We start from the raw sequence: 20,135 nt of genomic DNA on the forward strand, positions 1-20,135 counted from the left end.
TGGGGTTACAGGCGTGCGCCACCACACTCAGGAGACTGGGAAGTTTAAACAACAGACATTTATTTCTCACAATTCTGGAGGCTGCAAAGTCCAGGATAAAGGCACTGGCAGGTTTGGTTCTTGATGAGGGAGTCATCCAGTGGGCTTTCTCACATGCAGATGACCATCTTCTTCCAGCAAACTCTCTGGTCTTTTCCCATAGGTTACTACTGGTCCATCATGAGGGCTCTCTGACCTGACCACCTCCCAGAGGGCAACCTCTAGTGACCACCATGTCAGGGACCAGTGCTGCAGGCATAGATTCGGTCCACAGCACAGACTGCAGCCATCACCTGGATGGGTGACAGGTTTCCTGCTTCAATTCTGGTTGAACGCAGCATGCACAGTGGTGGGGTGGTTCCTGTCCGTGTCTTGCCAAGGAGGGTCATTTTTGAGGTGACACAAAAACATACAACCTTGGCCCTTCTCAGGTCAATAATTTCTACCAACGACTTTAACAAAGGTATCTTGCAGCTGCTTATCTAATGATTTACGGCTTCTTCAGAGCACAGTGGAAAATGATTTCCACTGAATGAAATCCACAATGTGGCACTTAACGGAGTCAAAGGGGTTTTCATTTTGTTCATAGAATCAATGGCATGTGTGTCGGACGGTGAAGGAGGGCACAGAACCGATCCTGGTGAGCGAGGTCTTGTTCAGCATCAAGTCTGTGTGAAGCAGGAGTGGAAGAGAGCGTAAGAACGGGTAGGCAATGAAATTGCAATCCAGGACGTGTTTTGGTTTTAATACATCAACTTTACTGGACTCTGGACACAGAAGGACTGTGTACAGCAATTTCTGGGTTTGGGCACTGTTGACCCACTGGAGAGCTGCTATGGGTGGGACAATTGGTAATGACAGGTGAAGCTCTCAGAGCTGACTGCCAAGCACTGACACCCACTTGTACTGAGAACTTCATTTGGGGACTAATCAAAACCCCAGTGGTGACAGCCTAAGCAATCACACTGGCTCTCCAGGAAACAAGAAAGGAGAAGGGGAAAGGGTGGGCCTCCTGAGTCTGCCCTCTTTAAGAGGCTCCTTAAAAATATCACCAATAGCTTCCAATTGCTTCTCATCAATGACCCAATAATAAGACAGGCTAGGGAGTGTGGTTTTCTTAACTGCTGTGGACACTATTGGGTTTCAATTAGTGAGGAAGAAGGGAGAATGGAGATCCAAGGGGCAGCTGACAGCTTCCGGCCAAATCCTTCAAGCTAGTTTGCATCAAAGGGAAGGACACAGGGAATTCCACGGGAACTGGGGGCAGGCAGTGTGGTCTGGCCTCCTGGTACGGCGGGCTCCTGGCACAAAGTGGCCTCCTGGGGCTGTGTGGCTTCCAGTCTGTTCTTCACCCAGTGCAAGGCCTGTCGTTCTGTTCACTGCCTTTTTGCTTCTCTTTGCACGTGGTTGCTCCCTGGGTCCATCTTCAGGGAAACTGCAGGGCTTCTCTGACTGACCCCAGCTTCCCAGGAAAGGAAATCTCTCCCTCTGGCTGAGGCTACCCCTGGTCCAGCTGTCTGTGGTCAAAGGGTAAAACCCGTCTGCTAGGTCTGTGTGTGCATGTGCAAGCTGGGGTGAGAGGGGTGGCCCAGAGGTGCTGTCCTCAGCCGAAACAGAGCCTGTCTCTTCTAAATGGTCCAAACACAGTCCGAGAGCTTCCATTTATGAAAATATTCGCTATCCAGAAGGTTCAAATCAGAAAAGAAAAAACTGACAATAAAATCATCAAGACCCTGCCAGGGGCCATTTAAACTTTCACCTCAGGAAAAGGCAGGTTATGTCCTATATCCCTCTTTGGTGCTTTCCAAACCTACAAAAAAAAAAAAAAGCCACTTATTTCAGACATGAGGGGATCACCCAGCTAGCCAGGATGCGTCATCTCTGTCCTGCTAAGTGAGCGCTGTTCACTGTCTGCCTGGAGTCTGGCATGGCTCTTGGTCAAACAGGCTCCACATTTCCATGAGCTCTAAGATCTGAATATGAGCCAGCTCCACCCCATCCAGGGTAATTGTTGACAGCTGTGTCTTGAAAGCGTTTCTTTTGTTGCTCATCTTGCTGAGTGAGTCGAATTGCTTCATTAACATTTAGGCCATGTTACGCGTTCAAGTGCTCACGAGGTATTTGGATTTCATATGAGCTTTTTTTTTCTTTTTTTTAAATACTTCTTGTTCCAAACATGACAAGCCTCTATTTCTGTAATGAGTTTTTGTGTACAGGGTGCTATTGAATGTGGATTTGCATCTCTGTTCATTTGTCATGCAAAGACGTTCAGAAATGATTGCTGCAGGTCAACCTGGTTATTAAGGCCTTTTAGAATTGGGGAGAGCACATTTCCAATCATTCCTCAGAGCAGAGATGCCTGTTGGTGCTTCCCACCCAAGAGGAGTGTCAGCTGCCCAGGGTGTTTGTGGGGGCTGTCCCTCCAGACAAGATGATCTTTATGGCTTCTCAGAGCCATCCCAAATAAATGTACGGTTGAAGCAAAATGCAATGAACTTGCTGTGAAATCTCAACCTCAAGATAAATCCTCTTATGTACCCTTCCCATGAGTTTTGTGCTCTAAACCACCTCTCCATGGAGATCTGGGGGCGTTGTAGCAAGTTGCCACTGCTGGGGTCCAGGTCCCAGGACAGGCGGGCCTCCTGCCACAGACACCTCTTCCTTCCTAGCAGGATCCCAGTTACCCCACATGCCAGTGCACCCTGCTCAGGGCACTCTCCCCGCAGACGCCCTTGCAGGTAGAGGTGGCCCCTGGAACTCAAATCCTGCCAGTGAGATGTAAAGGAAAGCCATGAAACAAACCTTTGGGAAAGCTTCCCAGAGGAGATGAGCTCGCCGCAGGCCTGGGGCTCTTGACCCTCTGCCTCTTCCCACTGCCTCTTTTCAGGTCTGAAGCGATGTGCAGGGGCTGGAGATACAGCAGTCATTCTGCGGATGTGGGCCCTGGTGGCGGCCTGGACAAGTTGTACCAGTTCTGGGCTGCTCAGCTCTGGACTTCTGTGATAATAGGGTCTCCTGTTATTTGCAGTCAAACACATTCTTAATTGAGACCTTCCATAAGGGAACAGAGAAGGCTTTTGGTTTGGGGTTGGGGCCTATTCTAGTCATCTATCACTACAAAACAGGTTGGTCTAAAACTTAGAGCTTTGGGCCACAACTATTTTATGAGATCTCCGGCTTGTGAGTCAGGAATTCAGCAAGTGACAGCTGGGTGAATTTCCTGCCTCATGGCTCTGCTCAGGGCTGCGGTTGGTACTCATCGAGCCAATGTGCCCATCTGGGGGGCCCAAGCCAGCTTTGCCCACATCCAATATCTTGGCAGGGAAGCATGTGCTGCAGAGTTCACAGGGGTCTGCCACTGGACATTCATGTGGCTTCTCCAGCCTTGTGGTCCTGGAGTGGTCACAGATGATGTGGTGCCTCAGGGTGCTCACAGAGGGACAGTTCCCAGAGCCTATGCCTGGAAACAGGCCCTGCTCTGCCTCTGCTGTGTTGCTGAGGCCTAAGCAGTCACAGAGCAAGAGGGGGACTTGGTTCTACCTCTGCGTGGGACCACTATTGAAGAACTTACAGCCGGCATCAATCAGTCATGGACTACAGGATGACCTTGACTGAGCTTGATTGACAGGCCTCGATAGACAGATAAAACCCAGAGGCCTAACATTCACCCCATGATCACTTTTGAGTAGACAGTCTACAACATGCCAGGAGCTAATTGAGGCACTGGGAATGTTAATGGCGCACATAACCACTGAGGTCTCTTTGAGTTTGAGGTTGTGTGTGGGCAGGAATGGCTTTATCCACTTCTGTAGGTTCTCTGCTGGGCTGAAATTAAGTCCACATAAGACAGACCAAGAGGAGAAAAAGCATGTTTAATTGTACACACTCAACACACAGAAGTCCCATAACACACAGGACTCAAGGAAGAGCCAGGAGAAGGAAGCCCATCTAGCATCCTGAGCTACAGGGAGGAGCAGGGGCCTGGGGACTCTGGGGATGGGAGAGAGAACACATGGGGCTTAAAAGTTGTCCCACCTGCAGACAAAACGCTGCCCACAAGCAGGGCAGCGCTATCCTGATAGGAGTCGTTTATTATTGTAGATTTCTTGAAATATTTTACAAAAGGACAGACTTTCCAAGCTACTGTTATGCAGTTTTGTAAAATAATGAGCCCAAAATATGCTAGAGAAGCATATTTTAAGGTGGCATATTGTGGTCTCCTAAGGCCATGTTGTGGGGTGATGTGAGACCCCCAGCAAGGTTCTTCCAGGACATGCCCAGGAGGTGCGGTCAAGGCCGTGTTTAAAGGTATGCGGTGGCCTAGGGCAGCTGGTGTGATGGTGTAGAGAGCTGGCCCACAGGTGGGGAGCCCTGGGTTTCATCTTTGCTCCGTGCTGAGGATCTGTGTGGTGGTGGGAAGACCCAGAGCTGGTCTCAGGCTTCAATTCAGTTCTCAGGCATGTACTGGGTTCATCCTCTCTGAGGCCTCTCCACTGTCCGGTGTTATGGTCTTGGCGGTCACTCTGTATGATCATGGAGAAGGCTGGAGTTATGATCTCTTTCTTTAACTCTGAAGAATAACAGACTCTGTAGTCCAGCTCCACTGCCTCTTCCCCCACAGACCTGGAGAGAGACCTCAGAGGGAGCTCGGGGTAAAGGCAATATTTTTGTGAAAATTAAATCTTCCCAGCTAATTTGATTTCCCTGAGAACTTGTGCTTTCCAAACTTTCCCTGCTGATCTCTCTTTTAAATTACCATAAAAATGTTTCCTTCGTCATTGGAACATGGCAAGCCGACTGAGTAAAACCAAATGTTCCAGGGTTCACTGGACCCTCACCACGTGGAAATCTGAGAAGTCTTAACAAAGCAAATGAACGAGAGCCTCAGAGGGAGTAACTCGGGTTCAGTTCATGAAAGTGGACCCAACATGACCGACGGATGAAGGCTGACCTTGAACTTGGTGGTGGGACAACCTTATTTTTTCAAGGAATGTATTCCTTTCTTTCCATCTCAAAGATTTGTAGAAATAAAACATAATTAAATTGCACAAAAATTTGAAGATAGCCAATGAATTCATGGAAGATCTAAGTGGCCTGGGGACTATGATGAGTTTTGGGATTTGAGAGGCGGAAAAACCTGTGTTTCTGAGAGAGAAATATATATATATCCATTTGGCTTTTGCTGCGACTTCCTGCAGCATCTGGGCAAATGGATCAATTATTTTGTGATTCCATTATGGGAAAACAGTATTTTGTTTCTAGAAGAAAAAAGTTTCTGTAGCACATTTTTCTATTAATAATTTTCTACCAATAAGCTTTGTGATTTGTGTTAGGAAATAAGTGCTGGAAGAAATCCCTGTAACTAGACCCCTGGATCCATTTAAGGAGACAGCCTTATAAAGTAAGACAGCTTCGTCAGAGTTTTTATGATATTTCAGTAGCTAATCTTCTCTGGATTTATTAGTCCTGGGAATATTCAAAGTACACAAAATTGTTTTTGATACTGAATGATATTATACTGAAGTTTCACCAAAATAATAATCATGTAACAATAAGAATATTGATCGATGACTGCAACACACAATGTGTTAGGCAAGTGCTAATAAGCTGTGGCTTCTCATCTTTAAAATGTGGCACTGGAGGCTGTCACTGTGTCCGTCAGCACAGACCATGAGGTCCAGGGAGGGCCTGGGCACTGGCCAGTGGTGAGGCAGGGATTCTAACCCAGCCGGTCTGCTGCCAGGGCGCAGCATTTTTCCACATTGATGTTTATCCTCTTTGGAGGTAATGCAAACACTGTTGGAACACCGCAGAACATTTGAAAACAAACAATTTGTATTTTGTTCACTTGGTAACAAAAGACAATCAGGCAGCAATTACACTGTTGAAACAGGGTATTTTCCCTTTAAGGTTTCTATGGTAAGCGCTGAATGTTTCTGGATTCTTTTTCACCTCAACAAAGCTATTAAGAGACTGGCGGGTAAAAAGTTAAAACTCCCTTTAATTTTATTACATGCTGCTGCTTCCGTTCCCTTATTATTATTTTTTTAAATTATAGATCACCCAGGATACACCCCTCCAGAATCGAACAAGCATGGAGCACAGCCTACTCCAGTGCAGTCCCAGCCCACCCCACCCCTCCACCTCACCCATGCCCTTATAGTCCTGGGGACACCCCCGCAGGGACCTGCCCTGCCACATCCACACATGCACTTAGGACAGTTGGGCCAGAGTCACTCTCCCTCCACTGTCCTTCCCTGTCCTCGTCCCTTATTCCTCCCCCTCAGTCCCCTTCACACTCTACTGGTCTTCCCTCTATTTTGATGAAGTTCCCTCTGGTTTGTTTTCCCCTTTCTTTCTTCTCATCCCCTCCCCACTTATCTTGGATTAGCTTCTGCGTACCAGAGAAGACATTCGCCCTGGGTTTGGGATGGGCTTGTCTGACTTAGCATGATAGTCTCCGGGTCCACCCATCCACCAGTCAGTGCCACGATTTCATTCTTCTTGTGGCTGAATAGTGTTCCATTGTGTATTTGTGCCACAGTTTCTTGACCCATTCTTCTGTAGAAGGGCACCTAGGCTGATCCCATAGCTGAGCTGCTGTGATCCTGATGTGGCTGCAGCACTGTAGGAGGCTGGCGTCTTTAGTTTTCTGATCTTCCCTCTTCCTTGTTACCCTCACTCTGCTGACCAGGAGCTCCCTTCCTGCCCTTCACTTACAGACACGCCTCTGTAAGCCAGGCTGGCCTGACTTCCATTTATTCAGGATTAGTAAAAAGAGTCACCTCGAGAAAAGCCCACTTTCAGGAAAGACTGCACACAATACTTCCCACCCAGCCCAGGTTTTCAACCCCCGCCCCACTTCTGCTTGGTGGCTTTGCAGATACTTCACTTCAATGCAAGGTCCCCGGAATCAAGTTATAAAGCATAGACTTACAAACACCAATCATCCCAAGTTGCTCCACTTTGGAATCTGTTATAAAGATCTTAAAGAAAGAAGAGTAAAATCAGTGACCAAACTGTAGGTTTTTCATTTAATTATAGTTCAGTTTGGAAAGCAGACTTTTCCTATCCATGAATATCATGCACCCATTTTTAAGATCTGTAATTTCCTTCATCAGTACTTTGCACCCTCAGCGTACAAGCCAGGAAGTGCTCATTAGATTTATTCCTACCTTTTTTTCAGTAACTACAAATGTTATTTAAAACTATCTTTTGGCTTCCATGAATTGATTGGAGTATATGAAAATTGAGTTTTGCATATTCAATCTCATAGCCTGTGACTTGTTCTACTCACTTATTTGTCCTAGGAACTGCTTTATATATTTCAAAATGAAGATTTTGTATTATCTAAATTTAAATTGTGTTTTTTAAATTTTTTATTGTTGGTTGTTCAAAACATTACATAGTTCTTGACATATCATATTTCACACTTTGATTCAAGTGGGTTATGAATTCCCATTTTTACCCCATATACAGATTGCAGAATCACATCAGTTACACTTCCATTGATTTACATATTGCCATACTAGTGTCTGTTGTATTCTGCTGCCTTTCCTATCCTCTACTATCCCCCCTCCCCTCCCCTCTTCTCTCTTTACCCCCTCTACTATAATTCATTTCTCCCCCTTGTATTATTTTTCCCTTTCCCCTCACTTCCTCTTGTATGTAATTTTGTATAACCCTTGGCAATGGGATTCAAGATCTAGGGGGAAGATATTAGAGAGGAGAATTTTTGCTTCTTGTTTTTCATTTTTCATTATAGTTGAAATATTTGCCCTGAATGTATTGCTTTTAACATAAAAAATATTTTAAATAAGCAAAAAAATAAATAAATAAAAAATAAAAAATGTAATTGGTATGTAGATACAGAATTCTAAGCTCTTATCAGGGCACATAATAAAAACTTTCCATATCCATTCGTGTGCTTCCTAAACTTTAAACATAACCTCCAAAATATGTTGATTTCAAGCCAGCCCTCCCCTACCCTATTGGTTGTTTTTGTTCTTCTATGTGCATTAGCTGTGTATACAAAGAGAAAGCATGGAAACACATTTCTATATCTAGCAAAAGACGAGTGGTCCTTACGATAAGTGGAATTGTTGATAGTTAACTGCGCTTTGCTCATTTGAGTGGTGTGCACATTACATATGTGGATGAATCAGTGGGAGAGAAGGACAAGACAGAGGGAGGGAGCTGATAGTTATGCTCAAGCCACAGAAAAGTCAGTGACCAGGGAGTAGCTGAAAAGAAAATATCATGAGAGAAGCAGAGAGCTGCCAAAGAATAAAGACAGAAACACTGAAAAAAATCTAATTCATGCAGAGTTAGAGGAAGAGAAAACTGTGTGGGATCAATATTTGTAATGATAATGTTGATAATTTTTCTAAACTATCAATACACTGGTCTGTTGAAGAATTCAAATGAATCCCAAGCAGGAAAAATACATAAAAACACATTTATAGACACCTAGGAGCAGAGAGGAAGGCTCAGTATATGACAGAGAGTGTTGAGTTAATTTGAATGAGGTCAAGAAAAAGGACTCTATGAGTAAAAGGGACACAAACAACGATAGAAATAGCCACCAAATTTAACCGTCAACCACAATAACTGTGAATTAAAAACAACCAGACTGGTGTATAAGTAGCTTGGAAATAATTGCTCCATCCTAACAATAGCTAAAAAGCCAAATCTACTTAAAAATCAGACACTTTTTAGATTTGCAGAGAAGAGAGATCACAGAGCAAACCACTGCCACCAAAATTGGAGAGAGGGCAACAGGTGAATACCAAACCATCACGACTACTGAGCAAAACCTTGAATGGAAGTTTCTGGGACAAGCAGTGTCAGATTCTAGTCCTGGCTTCCTTTACGAAAAATACCATGTCTGACTATCAAGAAAAAATTACAAGGCATATTAGAAGTTAAAAACACCATTCAGAAAGACTAAGCCAACATCAGCAACAGACGCCAATTTGGCAGGGATGTTGGGATTATCAGACTGGAGTTGAAGACAACGATGATTACTGCACTAGAAGCACTAATGGAAAAAGTGGACAGCACTCAGGAAGAGGTGGGAAAAGTAAACAGAGAGATGGAAATTCTAAAAAAGAGGGCCGGAGTTGTGGCTCAGTGGTAGAGCGCTTGCCTAGCATGCTCGAGGCCCTGGGTTCAATCCCCAGCACCACATAAAAATAAATAAAATAAAGGCATTATGGGCTGGGGATGTGGCTCAAGTGGTAGCGTGCTCGCCTGGCATGAGTGCAGCCCGGTTTGATCCTCAGCACCACATACAAACAAAGATGTTGTGTCCGCCGAGAATTAAACAATAAATATTAAAAAAATTCTCTCTCTCTCTCTCTCTCTCTCTCTCTCTCTCTCTCCCTCTCTCTCTCTTTAAAAAAAATTATAGAATAAAGGCATTGTGTCCAACTACAACTAAAAAATAAATATAAAAAAAAAGAAATTCTAAGAAAGGATAAAGAATGTTAGACATCAAAATACCAACAGAAATAAAAAGCACCTTGATAGGTCCATTACTAGACAGGGCACAGACGAGGAGAGAATCTCTGAGCTTGAGCATATCTCAACAGAAACCTCCAAAAGTGAAATCAAACAGAAAAAGGACCAAAAAAGAATATTCAAGAACCACAGGATAACAACCAAGGTGTAGCAGGTGTGTGATGGGAATGCCGGAGAGGAGAGAGGAAAGAAGAGAAGAACTTCAAGTAATAACGATGGGGAATTTCCACAAATTAACATCAGACACCAAACCACAGATCCAGGAAGCCAGAGAACACCAAGCAGGATGAAACAACCCCAAGCCAAACAACACCTAGACCTGGACATGTCCTATTCAAACTAAGAAAGTCGAAGATTAAAAGATCTATCATCTATCTATCTATCTATCTATCTATACCTTGAAGAAGCAAGAGCTATGAAGTACCTGACCTGTAGAGGAGCAAAGGTAAGAATCATACCTGGTTTCTCCTTGGAAACCTCACAAGAAGAGATGGAGTCATAAAATTTACAGTACTGGGAGGAACAAACCACTAACCTAGAATTCTGCACCAGTGGATCACCCTACAGAAGGCAAACCCAAGGGCAGGGATTGGTTGCCCCTAAACCTTCTAAGAACGTTAAAAGTTCTTCACAGAGAAGAAAAGTGATAATGGCCAGACACTCAGATCTATTTAAGGAAAGGACTCACCAGAGAAGGAAGAAGTGAAGGTGAAACAAAATCATTCTTATTCTTTTTCTTCAATTTTCTACCTCATACTTTTCTTATTCTTAATTGACCAGATACCCATTTAATCAAAATAAAAATAGCAAAATGTGCTTGATTATGGAGCTTGTGTATAATTACAACAAATGACAGCAATGGTGTACCAGAGACAGGAGGGAGGAATTACGGAGATTTTGCCATCATATGTCAGGAGCCACTCTGGAAATATATGCCCTTAAGTCCTGTGCAAGAGATACTGAACAATTATTGCACCCCAAAATATTCTGGGCTTTACCTCTGATCTGATAATGAGGTGTGGCTCCAAAACTAAGCGTCACCTGGTGGGGTTGAGTTACACTCACCTGTTCCTTTATAATCCTACCCCTTTGCCCTTTTGGGGATAGAATGTTCCATGGAACCTCTCCTTGTGTGTCCCCTATATAAGAATAAAGAATTCCAGTGGCTGTCTCTTTCCACGGACCTTAAGGTCAAGAGCCATCATGGATTTTGAAAAGGTACTTCTGTGTGTTTGCATGCTTTCTTTGTCATTTTCTCAAGTTATTGGAACAGTCAGATTTTGTGAGCCCAGCATTATAGGTCTCTATATTGTCCAGATGTCAGTTCTTCCCAACTTTATCTATAGATTCAAAAGATTCCCAATCAAAACCTCAGCAAGTTATTATCTGGATATCAACAAGTTGACTTTGAGATTCATATGGACAGGCCAAAGACCACGGCCCAACTTCAGGACTTTCTGCACAGCTACAGTAACACAGACAGCAGACAATAGCAAAGGGAGACACAACCCAGGAATGAGAACCCAGCAAAAATGGGTGAAGTGGAGAACACAGGGATAGAGCCACACAGAGATGATCAGCTGGTCTTTGACAAAGGATCAAAGGCAACACAGAAGAGAAAGATCTTCCTTTAAACATATGGTACTGAGACAATCAGATACCCTCGTGCAAAAATAATCAAACAAACCAACAAAAACAAGTCCAGACATAGAACTCACACACTTCAGAAAAGTAATTAAAAATGGATCATAGATGTAAATGCAAATCATAGATGCATAACAGTAAAACTCCTAAAAAACACCTAAGGAAAATATCTAGATGACCTTGGGTATGGTGATGATTTTTTAGGTACAATACCGAAGTCACAATTCATTTAGAAATAATTAATAAGCTGGATTTTACTAAAATTAAAAAGTCTGCTCAAAAGGATGAGAACACAGGCCCCACAGATTGGGAGAAAATATGCAAAAAGAAAACTGATAAAGGAGTATTATAGAAAACATAAAAATATGCTGAGAGCTATAGAGGAGTGGGAATGATGCATGGCATTTTTGCCAGAACGGAGTGGTTGAGAGGTGACGCCAGCAAGCCATTGAGATGATAAATGGTTATGTTAAGCTGTGTATTCAATTGTATGTTAGACCCCTGCTGTCCACCTAGGCCTGCTACTTTGCAGTTCTCAAGGGAATTCTCACTGAGTTCCCATTGGTTGGGGAAGTGCAGGAGAAGGGATTTCCGGAGGAGGGATTTCCAGAGGAGGGATTTCCGGTTGGTGTGGTGTGTCCTGGGAGAAGGCCCCTGCATGGCATTTGTGGGAGTTCAGAAATTAAGTTTGTTCCTGCTTCAGTGGCTGGTGATTTGTGCCCAGCCAGACTGCAGCAAAAATATATAAAAACAACTCTTGAATTCAACAATAAGAAATAAACCTGGATTTTAAAATGGGGAAAAGACTTAGACACCTTAAGAAATATGATATACAGATGTCAAATAAACATATGAAAAGATGTTTAACATCTTATGTCATCAGAAAAATGCAGAATCAAACAATGAGTTACCAGGCACACCTATTAGAATGGGCAAATCCAAATATGGACATCACCAAAGCTAGCCAGGACAAGAAGCAACAGGAACTCCCATGCATTGCTATTGTGAATGCAGGAGGGACCATCCACTTTGGTAGTCAGCTGGAGAATCTTCACAGAACCAAACATACTTTTAACCTTTCAAGAGGGGACACATTAGTTCCAGTAATCAGGGCAGCTGGCTATTGGAGCAAGGTATAAAAAAGAAAAAGAAGAGGTCATTTCAAAACAGACTAAGGCAGAGGAACACTTGATCTGTGACAGGAGAACTGGGGAAAGGGACCTCTTTCCAATGAATAGATATGGATGGCTGGAGATGCACGTGGAAACAATAGAAAATCTGACCACTACCTTTTATCCAACAACCGTCAGTGCTAGGAGATTCCGGCCTAAATTTGAAAGACAAAACATTAAGGCTCTAGGACAATAATATAGTTTAATATTTTCTTGCTCCCACATTAGGGAAATATAAAATATGAAACAAAACCCACAAATCATCAGAGAAAAGATTTTAAAGTTGGGTTCCATTGAAGTAGAACCTGTGTTCACAGAGACACCACTAGGAAAAACAAAAAAGCAAGCCCCAGAGCAGAATGTCCCACAAACGTGTGACGCAGGAAGGTTTCTTGACCAAAACCCAAAGCAGCAGAACGAGTAGAAAAAGCCAGACCTCTGGAAAATGGTCCATAATCCTGAATAAATCCAAATAACCAAGAAACACACAAAAATACATTGACTTCATTAGCCACTAGAAAACACAAATTAAAACACAGTGTGGTATAATTACCATAACCATCGGAATGACAAAAATGAAATGACAACATCAAGTTGTGCAGGTGCTAAGGAGCAAAGAGAGCCCTCCTGCGGGGCAAGTGAGGGCACAGAACCATCCCCTTTGGATATGGGTTCAGCATCATTTATTCAAGTTGAAAGTGAGGACTCTCTGACTCATCAGTCACAATCACACGCACAAGTGCCCCCAAATCATACGTGCACGAGACCCGGTTTGTGTGCCCCCCAGACCCCTCCGCATCCAGATCTGGATCCTAAAACTACACGGGAGCCTGCGTGCACTGCGGTCGCGCGTCAGGGAGGACCCACGGGGCGCACAGTGCCTGCTCAGCAGCATCTGGAGGCCGCCGCTGCTCCGGTCCTCCCGGCTCAGACCCCAGCCAGGAGCAGGCGGGGTCCACACCGCGTGCGCTTTCCCGCAGCCCGACGTCTCCGCTTCTCGGATGACTGTCTAGAGGAAGACCCGGTGTGGTGTGTTCGTTGCCTGCGGAAAGGGCGCCGGCTCGGGTGCCTCTGGCCATGTCTCCCGGCGACACTAGGTGGAGCTCCTTCTTCTCCGTCCCCGCGGCCTGCCGCAGCTCGCGGCGTGGGCCGGCACTTGTCACCCCTAGCCGGTGCCCTTGCGCGGCCAGCAGGGCAAGGACGTCACCATCGGCCAACCAGGGCGGCCCGAGAGGAGAGGCCCGTCCCTGGGAGGGCGGGGCGCGTGGCTTCGGGGCTGCGCGGCGGTGGGGCGCGGGGCGCGGGCAGAAGCGTGCTGGGGCGCCGCTCGCAGCTCCGCGCGGGCTGGAGAGGCCGGGAGAGGCCGCGCAGGACCCGCCTCTCCCGCGCCCATCTGTGGACGACGCTCCGCACCCGCGCTCCCGCACACAAAGGGGCAGGTCTGTTCGCATTGTTCCCTAAACTGACATGACGTCACCGCGGAGAGCTGGCAGGTCCCCGCAGGCGCTGGCAAAGCTAGGCACCCGCTGGCCCGCAGACCCCTCCTGTGCCCGCAGGCTCGCCTGCTGGTCCCCTGAATGCAAGCTCCGGGGAGCTGCGCCGCTTGTTCAGAGACTGTCTAGAAGAGTGTGGCCAATGGTCGGGGTAGAGCGAATGGACGAGTCTCATCCACGCGCCATCCGGAACCGTTTTATTCATGCATCTTCTCCCACCTGTCAGGTGTCGCTATTGTCGTTTGTCACCTCATCTGTGGAACCCTAGCCTTTCTTGGATACCCTTGAAATAATTCCCACAGAAGGTGTCTCTGGTGGGAAAACCCCCACTGAAAATGTGGGAAGAAAGAGGGAACCACATAGAAGTGACCAGATGGGTGGACCCTGAACATCAGTGATCACGGGTGTGATAGTCTCATAGCCTCCTCATCACTGAGATTCTCCCAGAGGCCCCCTCCGCTGCTCTCTGGCACCTTGGGGTCTCTTGGCTTCTCCTTCCATCTCTGGCTTTTCCTAGCTCCCCATATCTTGCCGGGCAACTGGACTCTTCCTAATTTGACTCCCAAACTGAGCCCTAAGCCTGGTTTGTCCACCCCAGACCCAAAGCACACGTTTGGCAAACCAAGAGCCGTCTTCCTTACAAAGGCAAACTCAGAGTTGGCACAATATTTCTAATGGCACTCCCCCACAAAAGATTTTCACCTCTTTGTTAATTTACCCTTCTGTCCTCCCCCAAAGAATAAACCCAGCCTCCTTCCTAGCCTCCAATATTTTTATGTCACATAAAAGTCATTTAAAGGATGACAACTAGAGGCCTGAAGATTAGTAAATTCCCTAAGAGTCTGGAGCCCCAAGTCAGGGTGTACAAGTAGACAGGGGAAGGAAATTCGCCTTTCCTTCACCTTGGTAAAGGCAGAGAGGTACTCGAGGGTTCCTGTTTATCAGCCCTAGTTTCTTATTTGCAGGAGGGAAGAGTTCAAAGAGTCGTCACCTTCCTCCTTGAATTTCCTGTGTGTAGGCCCCTATCACCTTTTTGTGTGTTGAGTAAAATGAGCTGCAAGAGCAGATCTGCCCTGGACTCTCAGATAAGATGGAGGCCTATTGCCACTGCAGTGGTCCAAGGCAGGTTGTGGGGCTTTCCCTGAGATCCTTCAGGGACTGGGATCCTCACCTGGCGGCTCCTCCTTCCTCTGTACTCTTGCAGCAGCTGGCAGGTGGAGGAAGGGGCTACAATGGAAGTCACCTTTGCAAAGCTCCTCAGCTCAGATTCCAGGTGGGACTCCCCCACAAGGCCCTCTATAGGGAAGGGCAGGAGGCTGGCAGGAACAGCCCTGGCTGGCCAGGTAGAGCCTGGATCTTGGATGGTCACTAGCCATGGCTCTCAGACCTCTAGAGCCAATTCTCCATGTGGGGCTTAGGACAATGCAGTTGGCCTCCAGTCTTTCTCTGGAGTCCCGTCCTGCATCTTAAACCCGAGGCTTCTACTGTTGATCCCTTTAAAACTCACCAGCTGCTTTCTCTTAACTCAAACCATCTTAGCGCCTTTCTTCTCCCTGAGAAAGCCCATCTGTCGGTCCATACCTGGGCTGCCTCTCCATCGAAGCCTTGCTCTTGTTGACCCCTTCCTCACCGTGTCCTCAGTCCTCAGGTTTCTTAGGACCCAAAGCACCCTGGTTCCCCGCCCAGCCTCTCCACCCACCTCCCTCTAGAGGGGCCCCGGGACTGAGCCTCCCCAGCAGAATGGGAGCAGAGAGTCTTCTAACGACCTGTAGAAAGCAGAGTCTTTCTGCGGTCTCAGGCTTTTTCCCTGGGTGCCCTCCGCTGAGAGGAAAAGGTACCCACAAAGTGCTGGGGCAGGTGCTCTGATGACCACATGGCCATACAACCCTGTTGAGAGCCACAGCTGAAGGGGCCCCAGCAAACTTCCAGCTGCCGGCTGATGATTGGCTCACAGCGGCCCCAGCAACATCTAGCTGATTGGCTCCTCTGCGGTGATGCTCATTGGGCTGTTTCCCTTCCCTTTCAGACCACGGAGCTGCTCATTGGGGGACTTTTTTGGCTCCACCCACGCGACCCAGCCAATTGGCCTCAAGAGCAGGAGGATTGTGGGAGGTGGTGAGGCTTGTGGTTGAGAGAGAGGCTTGTGGGAAGCCGGTGGTGGCAGTTGGGCTCTGAGGGTTTCTTTTCCTGAGGAGCTGTTTTGTTTGGCCTGTGTGGTTCTAAAAATAAAGTTTGTTTCTTTTGACAAGTGGCTCCTGAATTGTGCCCAGCCAGACTGCGGCACAACCCTCCCTGGACCACAGCCCACTCTCTGGAGGGCAGCTTCTGCAGAAATGGAGTTGGGCTGTGGAAGTTAGCCTCTGCCACAGGCCCCATCTCATGATAGATACCATCATTCATAAAAGACTTAAAGTTGGAAAAAATTTTCAAAATCCATGGAAGAAATTTGTCACACGGGATTACAGAATGGGGGGGTATTCTTGGAAGTGGTGCTTTCCCGAGCCTCTTAACCCTCCTGCAGTTTCTATCACCCCTTTATCGACATTCACCCCACGCTGTGCTGAATACTACGTACCTACTTTCATGTTTCATATTTACATGTTTTTTTCACAAGCTCATGAGATTGACTTTTGGACATCTGAACTAAGACCACTCCTGGGAAATCTGCCAAGCTGCCTTCCTCTTCTTTCCTTATGTGGTTCAAGATTCGGCTTATGTTCCCTAGGCAGCACAGTTCCATTCTCTTCTCTCTGTCCCACTGGGACCTGTGAGCTGGTGTCTGAGAACATCTCTGCCTGCCACCTACCTTCCTACAGCTAGTCCAGTTTATGAACAGAGAGATCTGAGGCAGCCCATGCTTATGGGTCAGGGATTTTCAGAGAAAAAGAACCAATAGAATATTGAACCAATGTATTCTACTAGAATATAGAACCATTCTATTGGTTCTTTATACACACATAAGCAAACACACACGTATATTTGTATATGTATACACGCATATATAAATCATAAGAGGAGATCTATTAGATTGGCCTACACAGTCAGGCTGATACTCCCACAATGGCTGCCTGCAGGTGGGAGAGTCAGGGAAACCAGTAGTTGCTCAGTCCAAGAAGTTGGAAGCCTTTGAACAAAAGAGACCGAAGATGCAGCCCTGGTCCAAGGCTGAAGGCCTGTAAGCCTCCTGGACAGTTGCTGGTACAAGTCCACCACCAACACTGAAGGATACAGAAGCTGAAGTCCACGCCAGGGCAGCAACAAGGACTGCACCTGCTCAAGAAGAGCTTTGCAGCTGCGCACAGTGGCCACACCTGTAATTCCAGTGACTCTAGAGGCTGAGGCAAGAGGATCTCAAGTTCAACGCCAGCCTCAGCAATGGTAAGACACTATGCAACTCAGTGAGACCATGTCTCTAAATAACATACAAACTAGGGCTGGAATGTGCCCCTGAGTTCAATTCCCCCCCCCCCCAAAAAGCTGCACATGTGCACAGCCGCAGGCTACCCCTATCCCTTCCTTCCATTTGTTTTGTTGTTGTTGTTCCAAATGGTCCCCAGCCTACTGGGTGGTCCACTTCTGGGTGGTCTTACCCCCTCTCAGTATGCCACATGCCAATTGTCTCTGGAAACACACACCCAGAAATATACTTTATCAGTTTTCTAGACATGTCTTAACCCAGGGGAGCTGGCCACTGAGATTAACTGGCACAGTATGTCTTCTGCATAGTCATAAACCCCCTGGAACCTAACCAAGCTACTTTCCTGTAGCTGATGCTTAATAACCATGTATTTGAATAATGAATGCATTCCAATCTTCTAAGTCTTATTTATTAACTATTCCTTTAGTTCTTAATCCTAATAATGTCAGAATCAAGCAGGAAAAAATGATACCATATCAAACTTTTCTGGGGATAGGCTTCAGAAATCTCTCTAACAAGCTCCTCAAGCAATTCTGAAGCAGCCAGTTTGTTCCCAGCCTGAGGACTGGCATTTGAGAATCAAAGGGCCACTCTGTCTTTCTTGACCCCAGAATCCTATAACATCTCCCTTTCTCCACTATCCATGTAGCCCTAACCATTTTCTCTTAGCAACCAAAAATCAATAACCAAGCTCACCCATCCTGAGAGTCTCACCATGAGACAAAGACATGCTTGCAAAGCATTCAGCAAATATTAAGCTCTGCTGCATATTAAAACTTTCCCTGGCCAATCAGTCCCCATCTTCAAATAAGTGACCATGTCTGCAACTCTAAGTCAATGGAGATGTACTTCCTGGACACTGTTTTGCCCAGTGTTGGACTCTCATCTTTCAGCTGTCTTTGTGTCTTCTTGGTATTTTGGAATCTCTGCTCTCAGATGGCCTGATTCTGCTGTTTCTCTCATGCTGACCCCACCTGCAGGGTCCCCTTCTGGGGAGTGTTTTGTAAAGAAGCTGTTAAAGTAGAATAAGCAGATTTGAGAAGACTGCCATCTGGTTTCCATGCTGCAGAGGCTCACATGAGCCTTGAAAATATCTGTCCATCGGGTGGGGTTGCGGGTAGAAGGTCCTGGGATTGGCTGACAGGGAAGGGCTGCCTAGTGGACTTTCCACCCTGGGAGCTCCTGCAGTCAGACCCTGTCACCGTAAGCTGAGAGAAAGAGCATCCCCTTGTAGCAGAAGAGTCTGCGACATCTGAAGTCTTAAGCAAACCACCTCATTTTTACATTCCATATCCCAGAGGTACGCACTGTACAGCCACCTTTGTGGCACCTCAGAACTGTGAGGGAACGAACTTCCTATCTGATCCCTGGCATTCTGCCCTCTTGCTTGTGTTTTCTTTCCAGACTCCTGGGGTGACGAAAGGACCAGAGTTTTCAGCTGTACATTCACATGTGTATCATTTTAGTCATTTGCATGTTATATGCCATGTGTATTTTATGTATACTTAAAACATAGGTTTATTTTCCTTATTTGATGAAGACAAAGAAAAAGTCGGGCTATGAAAATGTAATTAGACTTTTAAAACGTGGAATTTTAGAGCTAAAAGAAATCCTAGAGATTATCTAAAACAACCAGCCCTCTTTTAGGGGATAAAGTAGAGGTGCACTCCTGTCTCCCCGTTTCCTAAGAATTTTCTTTCGGGGATGGGAGAAGAGCTCTTACCATGCTCTGCCAGGCCTCTGCCCCTCTGGGAAGATGTAGTCCTCCAGCGTAGACAGGTCACACATCTTGCATTTGGTGGGGACAAACCCAGCTTGTGCAAGATTCATACCTCATACCCCGGCAGTGACGAGTGGTTTCTGGAGAAAGCAAAGATTAGAAGAGAACCCTACAGGTTTCTTCCTCTTCCATTGACAGTGACCCCAGAAAACCAATCTGTGCTCACCCTCACTGAAGCCAGAGCAGGTATCGCACACCAGAAGCCCCCGACTCTGTCTCCCCACCGGGCCCTGTCCTAGTCTGAGAATGGCAGGACTGTGCTGGCCAAGGCAGCAGCAGCACGGTGGCTGCTCCTGGGGTCACCTCAGCTCCAGCTTCTCTCCTAGTCCAGGTGTCCCCTGCCTCGCCCCCAGCAAGCTGAACCATGAGTCAGAGACCACGGCCCCCTGACCCACCAGCTGACCCCAGCAGCGCTCCTTCCTCTTTCTTCATGACTTTCCATTCCATCGGACGTCATTTGTTGGCCAAATGATCTGGGTCACTTGCTCATGTTCTCTGGCACTCAGTGTCCTCGTCTGGAAATAAGAATCCTGGTGCCCATCTCACAGGGTTGCTGTGAGGACAGAAGGGGTGGTGCGGTGAGCACTCTGGCCGTGGGCCGATGGCTCTTCCTCACCAGCAGTGGCCTCCTCTCAGGAAGACACGTCTTCTGCTTTCTTCTCTCACTTCACAAGAAGCGGCCACGTTCTCCGACAACAGGGACGTCAACACACCCGGGTGATGCAGAGCTTGGGTCAGAGTCTGTCTGCTTCTCTTGGGATCCGCGTGAACTCATACCCGTGTGCCATAGCCACACATTTGGAAATGTCCTCGCCAACTTGACATTTGAAAGGGAATTCTAAACCTAGGCCACACTTTCAACTCTGTAGATAACTCAGCTGTTTCTCTCTCCTGCTACTTCCGCTTATTTCCCCTGAACATTACGTTGTAAATGCATTGACACACTGACATTTCAAGCTCTTTTCATTTTAAGCTGTTTCTCCTTGAAGATTTCTCACCACCAATCCCTGTCTGCTCCCTCTCAGGGATGAAAATATCAGAGGGAGAAGGAAGCAAGTCATGTAACT

At 46.5% G+C, this 20,135-nt stretch overlaps 1 long non-coding RNA gene across 2 annotated transcripts; it reads right to left on the reverse strand.

Annotated features, from left to right (window-relative positions):
- Positions 1-3,905: 3,905 nt before the first annotated feature.
- LOC113178033 (uncharacterized) lies at positions 3,906-19,827 on the reverse strand. 2 transcript variants are annotated; one of them, XR_003300168.2, is made up of 3 exons: positions 19,464-19,827; positions 19,012-19,148; positions 3,906-4,562 (listed from the first exon to the last, which is right to left on the reverse strand). It is a non-coding gene; the product is annotated as an uncharacterized LOC113178033 (long non-coding RNA). The 2 variants fall into 2 exon arrangements; XR_003300169.2 differs by lacking the exon at positions 19,464-19,827 and adding an exon at positions 19,235-19,457.
- Positions 19,828-20,135: the final 308 nt, after the last annotated feature.

This window comes from Urocitellus parryii, chromosome 2 (assembly GCF_045843805.1).
Source record: "Urocitellus parryii isolate mUroPar1 chromosome 2, mUroPar1.hap1, whole genome shotgun sequence".
In the NCBI taxonomy this organism is placed as follows: Eukaryota; Metazoa; Chordata; class Mammalia; order Rodentia; family Sciuridae; genus Urocitellus; species Urocitellus parryii.